The sequence below is a fragment of the Oncorhynchus masou genome, chromosome 30 (assembly GCF_036934945.1).
Source record: "Oncorhynchus masou masou isolate Uvic2021 chromosome 30, UVic_Omas_1.1, whole genome shotgun sequence".
Taxonomy (NCBI): Eukaryota; Metazoa; Chordata; class Actinopteri; order Salmoniformes; family Salmonidae; genus Oncorhynchus; species Oncorhynchus masou.
This window is the reverse complement of record NC_088241.1, coordinates 32,076,930-32,094,053: the sequence shown is the minus strand read 5'-3', so window position 1 is coordinate 32,094,053 and position 17,124 is coordinate 32,076,930.

The window sequence follows — 17,124 nt, the reverse complement described above, 5'->3', positions numbered from 1 at the left end:
TTCAAGGCATATGAGCTAACATGATTTATAGAGCAAACAATGCTGTTATCACAACACATATGGCTTTTTTTTCTCTTGGCTTCCCCAGTGATCAATCAATGTGTTTCTCTATCCTCGATAACAATGAAAAAAGCACTGCTATCATTAATTTACCCCTTTCCCCTTCAAACTGAGACTTCCGCCCCCCAACCCTGTTGTTTCATTATTTTCAGCTCTCAGGTGGAAGAGTTTGCTGACATGAGAGAGATCATAGCTTAGTAAACTCTGGGAGGGTCCGCGGGGTAAAGGCCAAAGAGGAGGCACATGGTGCAGTCAATTATTTCTATTCTTGACACTTATTATTATTAAAGAAACACTGACCCTCCTCCTGTATGGGCTGCTGATTGTGGTGGTTTCTGATAGAAGACACTAACATTTTGATAACTTGATCTCTGTATCGTACTACTTTACTAGAACTTAAAAACATCCTTATTTTAGCCAAACACACAATAATCAGAAAGTAATAGCATTCCTGCAACCATCAGACCGATTATTCCCTCTCCTAACTAACACAGATTATTAAACATAGTGTGTGATTTGAGTTTATAATACAGAACAATTTGGGGTCAATGCAACCATGTATACTGTAAAATAGAGTGACCTGGTCACAGGAGCTCTCTGAGGCATCTTCTCAATGCTAATGACTCATTGACTGAAAAATCCACGATAATTGAGAATTTCAGAAAGCATATGTCTACGGCTGGCCATACTTTCCACCTGGCCACCTCTACCCTGGTCAACAGCCCTGCACCCCCCATAGCAACTTGCCCAATCCTCCCCCATTTCTCCTTCACCCAAATCCAGATAGCTGATGTTCTGAAAGAGCTGCAAAATCTGGACCCCTACAAATCAGCAGCAATTGTTGCAACCCCTATTACTTGCCTGTTCAACCTCTCTTTCGGATCGTCAAAGATTGGAAAGCTACCGCGGTCATCCCCCTCTTCAAGGGGGGAGACACTCTAGATCCAAACTGCTACAGACCTAAATCGATCCTACCCTGCCTTTCTAAAGTCTTTGAAAGCCTAGTTAACAAACAGTTCCCCGACCATTTAGAATCCCACCGTACCTTCTCCACTATGCAATCTGGTTTCCGAGCTGGTCATGGGTGCACCTCAGCCACGCTCAAGGTCCTAAACAATATCATAACCTCCATCGATAAGGGGCAATATATACTGTGCAAAACTGTGCAGCTGTATTCATAGACCTGGCCAAGGCTTTCAAATCTGTCAATCACCACATTCTTATTGGCAGACTCAACAGCCTTGGTTTCTCAAATGATTGCCTTGCCTGGTTCACCGACTACTTCTCAGACAGAGTTCAGTGTGTCAAATCGGAGGGCCAGTTGTCTGGACCTCTGGCAGTCTCTATGGGGGTGCCACAGGGTACAAATCTCGGCCTGACTCTTTTCTCTGTATACATCAATGATGTCGCTCTTGCTGCTGGTGATTCTCTGATCCACCACTATGGAAACAATACCATTCTGTATACTTCTGGCCCTTCTTTGGACACTGTGTTATCAAACCTCCAGATGAGCTTCAATGTCATACATCTCTCCTTCTGTGGCCTCCAACTGCTCTTAAATGCAAGTAAAACTAAATGCATGCTCTTCAACCAATCGCTACCAGCACCTGCCCGCCCGTACAGCATCACTTCTCTGGGCGGTTCTGACTTAGAATATGTGAACATGTACAAATACCAAGGTGTCTGGTTAGACTGTAAACGCTCCTTCCAGACTCACATTAAGCATCTCCAATCCAAAGTTAAATCTAGAATCGGCTTCCTATCTTGCAACAAAGCATCCTTCACTCATGCTGCCAAACATGCCCTCGTAAAATTGACTATCCTACCAATCCTTGACTTCGGCAATGTCATTTACAAAATAGCCTCCAACACTCTACTCAGAAAATTGGATGCAGTCTTTCACAGTGCCATCTGTTTTGTCACCAAAGCTCCATATATTACCGACCACTGTGACCTGTATGCTCTCGATGGCTGGCCCACGCTTCATATTCGTCGCCAAACCCACTGGCTCCAGATCATCTATAAGTGTCTGCTAAGTAAGACCCCACCTTATCTCAGCTCACTGCTCACCATAGCAGCACCCACCCGTAGCACGTGCTCCAGCAGGTATATTTCACTGGTCACCCCCAAAGCCAATTCCTCCTTTGGCTGCCTTTCCTTCCAATTCCTTCCTCTGCTGCCAATGACTGGAACTAATTGCAAAAATCACTGAAGCTGGAGACTCATACCTTCCTCACTAACTTTAAGCATCAGCTGTCAGAGCAGCTCACAGATCACTGCACCTGTACATAGCCGACCTGTAAATAGCACATCCAACTACCTCATCCTCATACTGTTATTTTGTTGTTGTTGCACTTTTGCACCCTAGTATCTCTACTTGCACATTCATCACTCCAGTGTTTAATTGCTAAATTGTAATTATTTCGTCACTACGGCCTATTTATTTCCTTACCTCCCTTATCTTACCTCACTTGCACCCACTGTATATGAACAGACAGAGTGAGTGAAAGGGGGTTGAATACATTCTCCATTTGCGCCCAGGGCTAGGGGGACAATGGATGAGCATGATTTGTACATTGTAAATGTATTGGAGTGCTATCCCACAGCAGAAGAATGCTGCGTCAGGATCACAAGTTGAACATTGTCAAAGTGCCTTTATTTCTATGCTATTCTCTCTCAAGGGCCCTGTTGGAATTTAGTCAATGATGGATCCCCAAAAGAGAAAACCACAAACGTCTCCCTTCAAACATCTCCCTTCACGGACACCCCCAACACGCACATAGACACACACACAAACCTTTTTTTTTGTAAAAACTATCCTGTACTTACTCTATGCACAAACTCATTTTACTTGTTATTGTTTTTCATTATTCGCTGTTCATTTATTCCTCGTGTCACTATTTCTATTATTATATATTTTTTAAAATCTTTAACTCTGCATTGTTGGAAAAGGACACGGAAGTAAGCATTTCACTGTTAATTTACACCTGTTGTTTACGAAGCATGCAACAGCCCCATCACCATTCATCATCACCCATCCCTCCGAAATGCAATGCTAAAATTCATTACCAACCAACTGCCCTTACCCCTGCTACTTTAGACTCTACCTTTAGTATCTTTTATTTTAAAGACTGCCTAGAAGACAGCTATCCTTGTCCTGTCAGGTATGATGATGAAACAGCAGCAGACAATGGACTATGCAAAATAAATTGCCTCCGTATAGGGTGAAAGAGATATTACTTGTATCTCCCCTCAGATTCCCTTGAAGGACCTTGGTTAAAGACCATCACTTTGTTGGGCCAAACCTGTCACATTTCATAAAGCTCACTGATACTGCCACGTCAGGAAAAGAGGAAGATTGGCAATGCCACACAGTGCCACACCTGTGTGAAACAAACCTAGAGTACAATCTATCATGGTGCGTCAACTACAGTAACCTATAGTTGACTACAGTCCATTGGTGCAACTCATATCACAAACAGGCCACAGTTTACCACAAAACGTGTAACTCACCAAGTCATGAACGTTTGCTTTTGAAAGTAAATGCAAGAAACAGGCAGCATAACATGTTTTGTACTGCTAATTATGTGGCTGTAGCCTACCACTTGTTAATTACCAGTTATGGTGACAGAATACACTTGAATCTGTTGAGAAAGCTGATTCAAATTTTGGAAGACGGCTTTATGAAATGGGCAGGAACAAATTGAAGTTTTGTTTTGTTCCATTAAAGGCGGAGGAAAGCGCAACAGTAAAGTTTCACAGTAGAATTCTGAATGAGCACATTTGTCCAGTCTGACATATTAGCCTTAATTGGTACCTCTGGCAAAAGGACTTCACACAAGTGAACAAAAACTGGCCTCTGAGCAGACACGCTTGATGCAGCGTGACGGTGACCGTGCTGTGTTGTATATTTTGCTGACAGACAGAGATAACTAAATCAATCAGGTTTTCAGGGTTTAGAGTACTGTAGTTCTGTCGCTTGCTTAAGATAAATTCCTCTTGTTGCTCTGTCTGTTCCTCTGTTTTGACTTGTATTTTTCTGTATACGGTTTGTCCTTGAATGTATTTGAACTACATCAGTTCCCCTATCCGTTGCCTCATCAAAGTTAGTTTGGTTTCTTTGAACATTTATTTTTGGTACATGACTACAAGACTAATTTTAAACAATTTTGATGCACAGCATCTGGACTGTCTTCATTGGTTTTGTAATATATTGATACTTGATTCATAGCATGTTAGCACATAAAGCAGTGGTGCTTTGATGTTATACATGATACTAACACATTACATCATGATAAAGCCATAAGATGGCTGACAGGAGCCCATAGTTTGTTCTCTTCAAATTAAAGGTAATGTCACTTGTATCTTTTTCCCTATTGTCCTACTACCCTCTCCACGGTTGCCTCATCTCTTCTCATGCTTTTGTGATTGTCGTCTCAATCCATGTTTACCTAAACGGTGGAACCAACCAAACTTGCGGAATCAAGGGACCAATCAGCATGCGCCCCTCTTCACTTGATATGTTACTTAAGTTGCTCTCTATTTCATCTGTCAACATAATCAATGTTCTCTCCTCTGCTTTGAGGGATGTGTGAGGGAGCATGATCTATGTTGTCAGGGGAGAGGAATAGAATCAGTGGGGAGTCTAGATGTCATTCACCTGGTCAAGGTACCATACAGCAAGTCCGCCAAATGATCAATACTAAACAATACAGTGCATCTCACAATGAAGGCCACATAATGGTCCATAAGGGCACTTGATGAACACGTTTATGTCTTGCTAGATTTAAATACATACCTTTACTATGATAAGTGTAAAGTAGAATTTTCTCATTTTTAAGGATTGTTAATGCAGACACTGCCAGTGCTACTACTACTGCTTATACTAATGCATATTCAATTCATAATTGAATAGGACAACAATGTTCTATTTTCTTGCACCTTGTTCCAATTCTATCCTGAAGTAGACATCTATTTCCAAATCAGATGTGGAGGTCATTTATAGATGAACACAGATCATCCAAGCAGCTGGATATCCTCCTGGCAGAGAGGGGAGGGTGTGTGTAAGTGGTGGTCTGGTAGTGGTGCGAGTGGGTCTTGGCTGTGTGGTGCTGTGCATCGGTGGGCATCATGGGGGTGTTACATGAGCCATTGATCCCTCCCAGTGTGCCGTACCAGCAGGTACTGCGTCCTCTCGCCCCCCTTCCCCCTTCCCCTCCTCCTCCTCCTCACCATTGACTTTTTGCCAGGGTGTTCTGCTGTCACGGCAGGACGTGACATTTAATGATCCTCAGATGGAGTAATGTCACATTTATCACTTGCTGCCAGACGTGACAGAGTGGAATCCAAGGGGTGAACACAGGCCAAGAAACCAAACAATTAACTGGGGAGAAAGAGAACTTGCCGCTCAGTGTGGATGGACTGACATGGGAGGGCAGTTGTGAATAAACCTACTATAGTGACAGTACAACACATTGGCCAAGTGTGAGCTCTGAACATGATGGAATCAGAGGAGGAATTATCTGGCAAATGAAGGTAGCTGTCAAGGCTCAAGAGAAGACCCAGATGCAGAATGTTTCGAAGAAACAGAAGTTTCTTACAAAAACAGGGGGGCAGGCAAATGACAGTAGTCCAGAGCAGGGTCCGAAAGTTACGGAATGGCAGGCAGGCAGAGGTCAGTAATCCAGGGTGGTGTGACAAGGCACAGAACGACAGGCAGGCTCAGGGCAGGCAGAATGGTCAAAAACCAGGAAAGCTAGAAAGAGCACAGGAACAAACGCTGGTAGACTACGAAACAAAACGAACTGGCAACAGACAAACAGAAAACACAAGCATAAATACATTGGGGATAATGCGGAAGATGGACGACACCTGGAGGGGGTGGAGACAAGCACAAAGACTGGTTAAACAGATCAGGGTGTGACAGTACGCCACCTGGCCTCCTACCTGGGCGCATACCTGGTTGACCAGGGTGCAGGTGTTAGAACGCAGCGATTAGGCTTGGGTCCCAGCACCTCTCCTCCGGGCCTTAGCCCTCCCAGTCAACTGAGTACTGGAATCTCCTGCCTCCTGGTTGAACCTTCAGGAGTTGCCTCACCGTGTATGCCAGTTGTCCGTCAATGAGACGGGGAAGAGGGGTGGGCCTGGAAACAGGAGACAATGGGCTGTGAGACATTGGTTTAATCCTAGACATATTGCGTGGCATGTATACAGAGGGTACGGGGCAACGGAAGATGAACAGCAGAGGGGCTAATAATCTTGGATGGGGAAAGGGCTGATAAAACGGGGGGGAAAGTTTGCGGGACTCCACCCGGAGGGGCAGATCTCGAGATTTCTGCCTGAGACAATACCGGGGAGCCAGGGTCTGGTGGCGGTTTCCTTGTCGTCGATATCTGCAGGTGGTCTTGAGAAGAGCAAACCGGGCTGTCGTCTAGGTACGACGACAGCGGCGGACAAACAACTGGGCCGAGGGTATGCCGACCTCTTCCTCTTGCTCCGGGAAGAGCGGGGGCTGACAACGCAGGGAACAGTTGAAAAGCGAGAGCCCAGCGGTGTGACAGCGCATCCTGCTTGATATTCTTGGATCCTGGTCGGTAGGAGAGGGAGAAATTAAACCTGGTGAAAAGCAGGGCCCACATAGCTTGCCTGAAATTGAGATGCTTGGCGGTGCGGCAATATTCCAGGTTCTTGTGGTCGGTCCACACAATGAACGGAGGTTCCGCCCCCTCCAACCAGTGTCTCCACTCCTCCAAAACTATCTTCACAACGAGAAGCTCCTGATTTCCCACATCGTAATTCCTCTCCGTGGTGTTGAGGCGATGGGAGAAGCACAGGGATGTAAATTGAGGTCCAGGGTAGAACGGGCTCCAGCCCACGATGGCACCAGCAGTCCAGTCAATAAGGGGATTGTGTCGCTGGAGCCAAGAGAATCCCAATACCAGAGGAAACTGAGGAGACTTAACTTCTTCGGGCTAGGGGGCAGTATTCGGAAGTTTGGATGAATGAGGTGCCCAAAGTAAACTGCACCCCAAAGAAAAGCACTCCACGTGTGGTTCCCCCAAAGAAAAGCACCCCAACACCATCACACCTCCTCCTCCATGCTTCACTGTGGGAACCACACGTGGAGATCATCCGTTCACCTACTCTGCATATCACAAAGACACACCGGTTGGAACCAAAAATCTCAAATTTGGTCTCATCAGACCAATGGATAGATTTCCACCGGTCTAATGTCCAATGCTCGTGTTTCTTTGCCCAAACAAGTGTCTTCTTATTTTCTTTGCAGCAATTCGACCATGAAGGCCTGATTCACGCAGTCTCCTCTGAACACTTGATGTTGAAATGTGTCTGTTACTTGAGCCCTATGAAGCATTTATTTGGGCTGCAATATCTGAGGCAGGTAACTCTTAATAAACTTATCCTCTGCAGCAGAGGTAACTCTGGTTCTTCCTTTCCTGTGGCGGTCATCATGAGAGCCAATTTCATCATGTCGTGCTTGATGGTTTTTGCAACTCCACTAGAATAAACTTTAAAACTTTAGAAATAAAAGTTCTTGAAATGTTCTGGATTGACTGACATGCCTTAAAGTAAAATGGACTGTAATTTCTCTTTACTTTTTTGAGCTGTTCTTGCTAGAATATTGACTTGTTTTTTTAACAAGGCACACCTGCTAATTGAAATGCATTCCAAGTGACTACCTCATGAAGCTGGTTGAGAGAATGCCAAGAGTGTGCAAAGCTGTCATCAAGGCAAAGGGTGGCTACATTGAAGAATCTAAAATCTAAAATATTTGCTACTTAATTACATATGTGTTATTTCATATTTTTGTTGTCTTCACTATTATTCTAAAATGTAGCTGGTTTCAAGCGCAGCAGGTGTTTATTTGTAAAGGACCACAGGAGGAGGCAGGTAGCTGGGTCCAAGGGCAGGCAGAAGGTCGTAAACAGGGGCTCCAAAAAGGTAACATTGCAGGCAGGGAAAAGGCTAATACCATAGTCCGGGAGATCAGGGAAGAGATTGATGACAGGAAATCCGATAGGCAAAAGTACAGGCAGGGATAGGTAAAAAAAGGCGTCATTCGTGAGGATGGCCAAAATCTATCATTCAATAGGAGGACTAATACGGGAAAAACCAGAGCTCCGAATAGAAATGTATATCAAAACAAACAATACCTAACAATGATGGGGTGCAAAGAACTGAACTAAATAGTGTGTGTAAATGACATACAGGTGTATGAACAGGTGATCAGAATTCAGGTGATTGGGATCTGGAGAGTGAGCTGCGTTCAGGGGATCTATGTGTTTGAGAGTGTGAGTTGGAAGCAGATGTTACAGGAGTGAGTAACTTTTGACTGGTACTGTATATGTATACATTATATATATATTATTATTTCTTTGCTCAGAAAACTTGAGGGGCCAGATAAAAACCCCTGGGCCACCAGTTGGGGAACCCTGATTTGACCTCATCTGTGTGATGTCTTCAAATAGATGGATACCTTGTTTCCAAACCTTGTGGGGGAATCTGACAAGGGGCAGAGAAAAGAGGAGGAGGCTTAGTTGAGATACTAGCACCTAAATGGTTCTAAATAGCTTGTGACAGGGTTTCGAAAATGTCACATTTACCGTATCATTCAAGATACCCAGGTACTGGGTCCGTTTACTGATCTCTATCCTTTGAGCATAAAGAGAGGGGGGAAAAGTTAATTACCGAGCTATTGTATAAGTCTTAAACCCTTAGTGCAAGAGTACAAAGGATTCCCAAACACTTCTTTCACCACCAGCGCCGTGTGCAGTGTGAGCGTCGTCATCTGGAGGGGATACTACGCTGTAAGTTAAAACAGCATCTCGGGAGGTCAGGGTAATTATGCATCCCTCACTGTGACTTATCGCTGCACTGAGAAACTGCTTAAATACTTTTCACCCTTCCTACCTTCGTTCGCAGAATGAACCGAATGTGGAGGTGGCTTTAGAAGAGATCTGTTAATTTACAAAAGGCTTCAGGAAGACTTCATTAGGCCGGCGTCCTGGAGACACAAAATATTTACTTACACATTAATGTTTAATTCCTTATTTCTTATTTTTTTATTGATGGAGAATGGAGAAAACGTTTAACATTTGACCCTATATGTAAAATTATAGGGAGACTACTGAGTGCCCTAAGGAGTGTCATCACAATCATAAACAATGCATTATGATCTGGCAGGGAAGTGATGCACCTTTGAATATTTGTAATTATCTTAACCATATCCCCCTCTTTCTTGTGCACTACTCGGTCCGTTGGAAAAAGCTCAATCTGTTTCAGAAAAAAACAAGAACTACCCTACCCAAGGATTTTGGGGGTAGACATGTTTGTGTATGTGTGTGTGTGTGTGTGTGTGTGTGTGTGTGTGTGTGTGTGTGTGTGTGTGTGTGTGTGTGTGTGTGTGTGTGCGTGTGTGCAACTGGTGTGTGTACATGCGTGCATGTGTGCGGTGAATCAATGTTGCCAAATCTTAGATTACTTATGAGCACCTATAAACTCACCAATGAATATCATAACTGTTTAAGGGGGTGGGACATAATGTGTCAAGCCTGAGCACCTGACATGGGTCATAAATCAATTCCGTAATGACTCTTTTGACAGCATGAACAGGTAATCACTCTCCAACCTGTAGATGATTATTGCTACACGGTGGATACATTACGTTAACGTGGAACTCTTAAGTAGCTATTTTAATTTATTGTATTGTATATCATCACTCTCGTTATAAAAAAAAGGAAATCTAAAAAGGCCTGCCTGGTAAAAGATTAGGGTTCGTTGTTAGACAACAGTGGTGTGTATGGGAAGTGCTCCAGTCTAATTACATGTCAACAAATGAGTTGCCAATCATGAGAATGTATTGTCTAACCTTAGCTGAGGAAACCATCAAGTCCATACAATTAAAAGCAGCGACGAGAGAGAGACAGCAGCAGGGCCTCTCATTCAGTTTAATTTATGATTGCCAATTAAAACAGCATACTGCACAAAGTGGTAAAGCTGTCAGGAGGAGCGAGCCAAATTAACCTTTTCCACTTTGAATGATGGATTCTTTAATTTTTTTCATTATTTTTTCAAGGCAGAATGGGGGGAGGTGGGGCACAAAAGCGGGAACAGTTTAAAGTGTATGTTGCTAATGAAAAGGTGTAGTGTATTCTTCGACAATGAACAATGGAGAAGTGTGATGTGCGTTGCTGTCGGTGAAGTTTTCTTTGGTTTGTTTTCAACTCTCAGCTTGCTTAATTAATTAATAGATATCGGTGACACTGAAACTGGACACCTTAAATGACTTCACCATTACTTTCACTACCTCCAACAAATTATTCTCGTCATAGACCTGTATTCCAATGTCTAGAAGATGTGCTTATGACATAAACCATTATCGAATTGTCATATGACAACGATTTAGCCTACTCCTGGACTAAAAAGCACTTTACATGGAGATTCTCCACTGAACATGTTTTTATATCCAGAACTAGGCATAATATGTGTCTGGGAACCCCGGCCATTGGTATCTTTGTAGTAATCACAATATCAGAAGAGGATAGACTGAACAATGATAGATAGACCGAACAGGATAGACCGAATAATGAAACACAAGTATATTGCAGTTTTCCAAAAATAATTCATCAAACAGGATATATCTCATCTCTGGTTTCTGGTATTACGTTGAAAATGCCAGCATTAAATGTTATGTGTGCACAATGGTAAAATAGAGGAAGGAAGGGGGTACCTTATCCTGGCTGAGAGAGACACCTCGGCGGTGTCTGCTGCACCATCAGCCACTGTTGCCATACTATTGATAATTTAATTAAAACACGTCAGCCTGAAATATGTTCATTATTCAATTATAAAAGCTTAAAATGATAGCTAAAATGTATTTAAACTTTCTCAAAATAACGTTTAATTTCACCTGCCAAATGTGAGCTTGTGTCTACACTGACACACCCTCCCTGTTCTCGCTCCTTAATTGTTTTTCTTCAGTGTATTTTTAACAGTGTTGGGATTTACTTTTAAGTGCAAAGTGTAGGAATAGGCCTAGCAAGAAGATTGGAATGCTGTGAACCAAGACGTTGTAATCCCAGGTGAGAACTTAAATATAATAATTACTGTATGAATAAACATACACAATGTAAACATGTGTGACACCACAATGCAAAGTCTCTGACCTCCTCCCTGTAGGTTGTCTCATCGCCTTCAGTGATCAGGCCTACAACGTTGTCTCGTCAGCAAACTTGGAATCGTTCATTGCCACATTGTCGTGGGTGAACAAGGAGTACAGGAGGGGACCTAGCACGCACCTCTGAGGGATCCCGTGTTCAGGGTCTGAGTGGCAGAGTTGTTGTTGCCTACCTTCACCACCTGGGGCCGGCCTGTCAGGAAGTCCAAGATCCAGTTGCAGATGGAGGTGTTCAGTCCCAGGGTCCCAAACTTGGGAAGGGACTATGGGTTTGAACACTGAGCTGTAGTCTATGAACAGCATTCTCACATAGTTATTTCCACTCTTGTCCAGGTGCGAGAGGGAAGTGTAAAGTACATTTGAGATTGCATCATCTATGTTGAAGATTGAAAGATAATTTGGGGCATTTTTCCCCATATTCCACCCAGTTCGCTTTATTTTATAATATATTACACTGGAACTTTCTTGAATAAGTTCCTCCATTTCTTTTATTTTCCTCTGACTTATTCTGAGCCTCTATGGCAGAGTTTTTATTGCTATCTAGCTCTTTTGTTAGACCTTCTATTTCCTTTGTTAAAATGGACTCTTTTGACCTAAATTGCTTTTGTTTTAGAGCTGAGTTTTGAATTGCATGGCCTGTTAAGGCACATTTAAAAGTGTCCCATACAATAAGGGGATCTGCTGTACCATGTCGGAACAATTCCGTTATAAATTCCTCTGTCCTCGTTAAAAACAAGTTATCATCCAATAGGCTTTGATTAAATTTCCAATATACTCACCCACAAATCAGTAAGAGTAATGTATATGCCAATTATCTGATGGTCCGAAAGTATTCTGTCCCCAATCAACACTTTTTTAACTTGCGGTGCCAATGAGAATATAAATAAAATAATGTTATCAAGACGAATAGCTTGACTGAGCCTCCACAATGTAAACTCAGCTAAAAAAGAAACATCCCTTTTTGAGGACCCTGTCTTTCAAAGATAATTCGTAAAAATCCAAATAACTTCACAGTGTAATCATAGCCTCAAGCTCATTAGCATAATGCAACGTTAACTATTCATGAAATTCGCAAATGAAATGAAATAAATATATTGGCTCACAAGCTTAGCCTTTTGTTAACAACACTGTCATCTCAGATTTTCAAAATCTGCTTTTCAACCATAGCTACACAAGCATTTGTGTAAGAGTATTGATAGCTAGCATAGCATTAAGCCTAGCATTCAGCAGGCAACATTTTCACAAAAACAAGAAAAGCATTCAAATAAAATCATTTACCTTTGAAGAACTTCGGATGTTTTCAATGAGGAGACTTTCAGTTAGATAGCAAATGTTCAGTTTTTCCAAAAAGATTATTTCTGTAGGAGAAATCGCTTTGTTTTGTTCATCACGTTTGGCTAAGAAAAAACTCTGAAAATGCAGTCATTACAATGCCAAACTTTTTTCCAAATTAACTCCATAATATCGACAGAAACATGGCAAACGTTGTTTAGAATCAATCCTCAAGGTGTTTTTCACATATCTATTCGATGATAAATCATTCGTGGCAGTTGCCTTTCTCCTCTGAACCTAATGGAAAAGTGGACGCAGCTGGAGATTAGGCAATAATTTCGACGGAGGACACAAAGCAGACACCTGGTAAATGTAGTCTCTTATGGTCAATCTTCCAATGATATGCCTACAAATATGTCACAATGCTGCAAGACACCTTGGGGAAACGACAGAAAGTGTAGGCTCATTCCTGGCGTATTCACAGCCATATAAGGAGACATTGGAACACAGCGCATTCAAAATCTGGGGCATTTCCTGTATGAAATTTAATCTTGGTTTCGCCTGTAGCATTAGTTCTGGGGCACTCACAGACAATATCTTTGCAGTTTTGGAAACGTCAGAGTGTTTTCTTTCCAAAGCTGTCAATTATATGCATAGTCGAGCATCTTTTCGTGTCAGAATATCTTGTTTAAAACGGGAACGTTTTTTATCCAAAAATTAAAAGAGTGCCCCCTATATCGAAGAAGTTAAAAACACCCAAAGAAAGATGCCCATGGTCCCTTCTCATCTGCGTGAACGTGCCTTAGGCATGCTGCATGGAGGCATGAGGACTGCAGATGTGGTGAGGGCAATAAATTGCAATGTCTGTACTGTGAGACGCCTAAGACAGCGCTACAGGGAGACAGGACAGACAGCTGATCATCCTCGCAGTGGCAGACCACGTGGAACAACACCTGCACAGTATCGGTACATCCGAACATCCGAACATCACACCTGTGGGACAGGTACAGATGGCAACAACAACTGCCCGAGTTACACCAGGAATGCACAATCCCTCCATCAGTGATAAGACTGTCCCGCAATAGGCTGAGAGAGGCTGGACTGAGGGCTTGTAGGCCTGTTGTAAGGCAGGTCCTCACCAGACATCACCGGCAACAACGTCGCCTACGATCACAAACCCACCGTCGCTGGACTAGACAGGACTGGCAAAAAGAGCTCTTCACTGACGAGTCGCGGTTTTGTCTCACCAGGGGTGATGGTAGGATTTGCGTTTATCGTAGAAGGAGTGAAAGTTACACCGATGCCTGTACTCTGGAGCGGGATCGATTTGAATGTGGAGGGTCCGTCCTGGTCTGGGGCGGTGTGTCACAGCATCATTAGACTGAGCTTGTTGTCATTGCAGGCAATCTCAATGCTGTGAATTACAGGGAAGACATCCTCCTCTCTCATGTGGTACTCTTTCTGCAGGCTCATCCTGACATGACACTCCAACATGACAACGCCCCCAGCCATACAGCTCGTTCTATGCCTGATTTCCTGCAAGACAGGAAGGTCAGTGTTCGGCCATGGCCGGCAAAAAGCCTGGTTCTCAATCCCATTAAGCACGTCTGGGACCTGTTGGATCTGAGGGTGAGGGCTAGGGACATTCCCCCCAGAAATGTACGAGAGCTTGGTGGAAGAGTTGGGTAACATCTCACAGCAAGAAATGGCAAATCTGGTGCAGTTCATGAAGACGAGATGCACTGCAGTACTTAATGCAGCTGGTGACCACACCAGATACTGACTGTTACTTTTGATTTTGATCCCCCCTTTGTTCAGGAACACATTATTCCATTTCTGTTAGTCACATGTCTGTGGAACTTGTTCAGCTTATGTCTCAGTTGTTGAATATTACGTTCATACAAATATTTACACATGTTGAGTTTGCTGAAAATAAACACAGTTGACAGTGAGAGGATGTTTCTTTTTTGCGTTTATTTGAGTTTATATCTCACTAGGTCAGGATATTTAAGCCTACATATATCCAATATATTCATGGCATTCGTAATTTCCTTAAGAGCATGAGGGTGATCATTTGTAGTGTGATTTTATTTACAGTCCATTGAGGTATTTAAAACAGTATTGAAATCTCCCACCATAATAATATAGTCTTGTATTGCTTGTGTGTAGCAGAAACCGAAGCGGACAGTGAGGTGACACTGTGTTGGATTTATTCAAGTCTTTGTCAATGTTCTGGTGCTCACCTCAGAGGCATTTATTTACAATATTAACAGGTTCAGGACTAATTGGCCAATAAACTTTGTAAGGAAAACAACAAACAGGACATTGACAAAGACTTGAATAAATCCAGACATATTGTCAGTATAAACTATTCCGGCAACAAATCTTTGCCTTTAACAAAAAACTCAGGTATAATTCTGTCCTAGCCAACCTGTTGCCTGCCCAGACTGCTCTCCCCCAAGCAAAAACCAACTGAGCACCTAAGTAGTTTTTACAGGAACTCCCTTAAGCTAGGAATGTTCTATCATGATAGCCCCAAAACACATTTCTACCACAAATGTGTTATTTCCCATGGACATACTGTATATCATAAACCACGGTTTTACATAAACACACACTCAAATAACTTGTGCTAGAACTTCTACTTTAAATCACGATACAAATTCATAAAGTAATTCACTGCTGTTGATAATTAATCACTTTGCTTATCCCCATCAACTAATAAATGTTCCTTGATGTCTCCTAGACTAATTTGCCTCATGCATAATGCACACCGGCACTTCAACAAGGAAACAGCGCTTCAGACAGAGGTAGGTTAAATGCTATGATTATACTCTACCAATACCTTGATCGTTATTCTAATAATACATTTCACATTGCTAGACCATGTACGTTTAAATGGGCAGCTTTATACTCTGTAGAAACGTTGTTAACAAATTACATCGTTTTAGTAACTGGCGTGAGCAACAATCACTCGACTTTGGCGCCTTACGTCAAAGTATTATTGGCAAACGGAATGTGCTACTTAATCCAACATTCTCTTTGTTTTCAGGATTTTTGGCTTTACCTTGAAGAGATAAAATAAATGTTCTTTCTTCGACAAATCATTTGTTTGTGTGATTGTCAACAAGTCATGAAATTGCGCTCCATGACATACCTTGCCTCTTCTCCATGACTCACAAGGTGCGTTGGGGAAAGGACATCACCAAGTGTCTTTAGTAGGTACAGTAGTACCTACTAAAGTACCCTTAAATGACCAGCAAACCCAGGGAACCAGGAACAGGGAAAAAGGTTGGCCAGCTTGATAGGGAAATGGCACCATCCACAGTGGCAGGTGATACACGATATAGTAGCCAGGCTGCTGTATGGGCTTAGGGTTAAATTTAGCATAGGTCATGGAAGGATGCATTGCAGCAGCACAACTCTCTGCAGGCAGTGGTGCAGTGGGCCATATCTCAGGGCCAGGTAACACTGGAGAGGTGTCTGCCTCTCCAACACACTCAGGGTATGCATCAGGGAACATTGTCCACTCAGATTTGGAAAACTGTTCTGGTGGTTCAGGCTCTGATCCCGATAGGCCGGATTCCTCCAGGGCCACTTCACCAATGGGAAGCTCCTCTGTACCTACTTCAGATCAACCTTCTCAAAGCATTTTCAATGCTCTCATCTCAATTTCCTTTATATATAGCTATTAAAAACTATATATACAGTGCCTTGCGAAAGTATTCGGCCCCGGAGACTTGATTACACACAGGTGGATTGCATTTATCGTCATTAGTCATTTAGGTCAACATTGGATCATTCAGAGATCCTCACTGAACTTCTGGAGAGAGTTTGCTGCACTGAAAGTAAAGGGGCTGAATAATTTTGCACGCCCAATTTTTCAGTTTTTGATTTGTTAAAAAAGTTTGAAATATCCAATAAATGTCGGTCCACTTCATGATTGTGTCCCACTTGTTGTTGATTCTTCACAAAAAAATACTGTTTTATATCTTTATGTTTGAAGCCTGAAATGTTGCAAAAGGTCGCAAAGTTCAAGGGGGCCGAATACTTTCGCAAGGCACTGTATATTAAAACATCTTGTGTATCTTAACTTCCATCATTAACAATTAATATGCGTAATAATGTTGACAGTTCATGCAAAGGATTGTTACCTATAACCAGGATTTCCAAAGCATTACATTTTTGTCAAGCAATTATTATTTTAGCCAGCAATTATTGTGATTCATAGTATATTGTCCCTAGCAACAGATGTGGCATACATATCCATACACAACACAACCCCTTACCACCACAATCAACCATAAGCTCAGATGCTCAAAGGTTGTTACATCCCAGAGCCCAACTCAAGAAAGGACTTGATTTATGAATGCATATACAATTACAGCTATTTGAGAAAAATGTGCAAAAATGGGGAGATGAGATACACACCCTTCCCCTGAAACACACACACACACTGGTCCCCCGTTGTGACCATTTTTCCAAGCATCTCTACGCAGTCAGACCTTTGATTATTTTGGGCCACCATGGTCACAATTTTCTGCCCCCTCTCTAATTGTCCGAATGTGACCCCCCATAGGTTACTGCAGCCAGTTTTG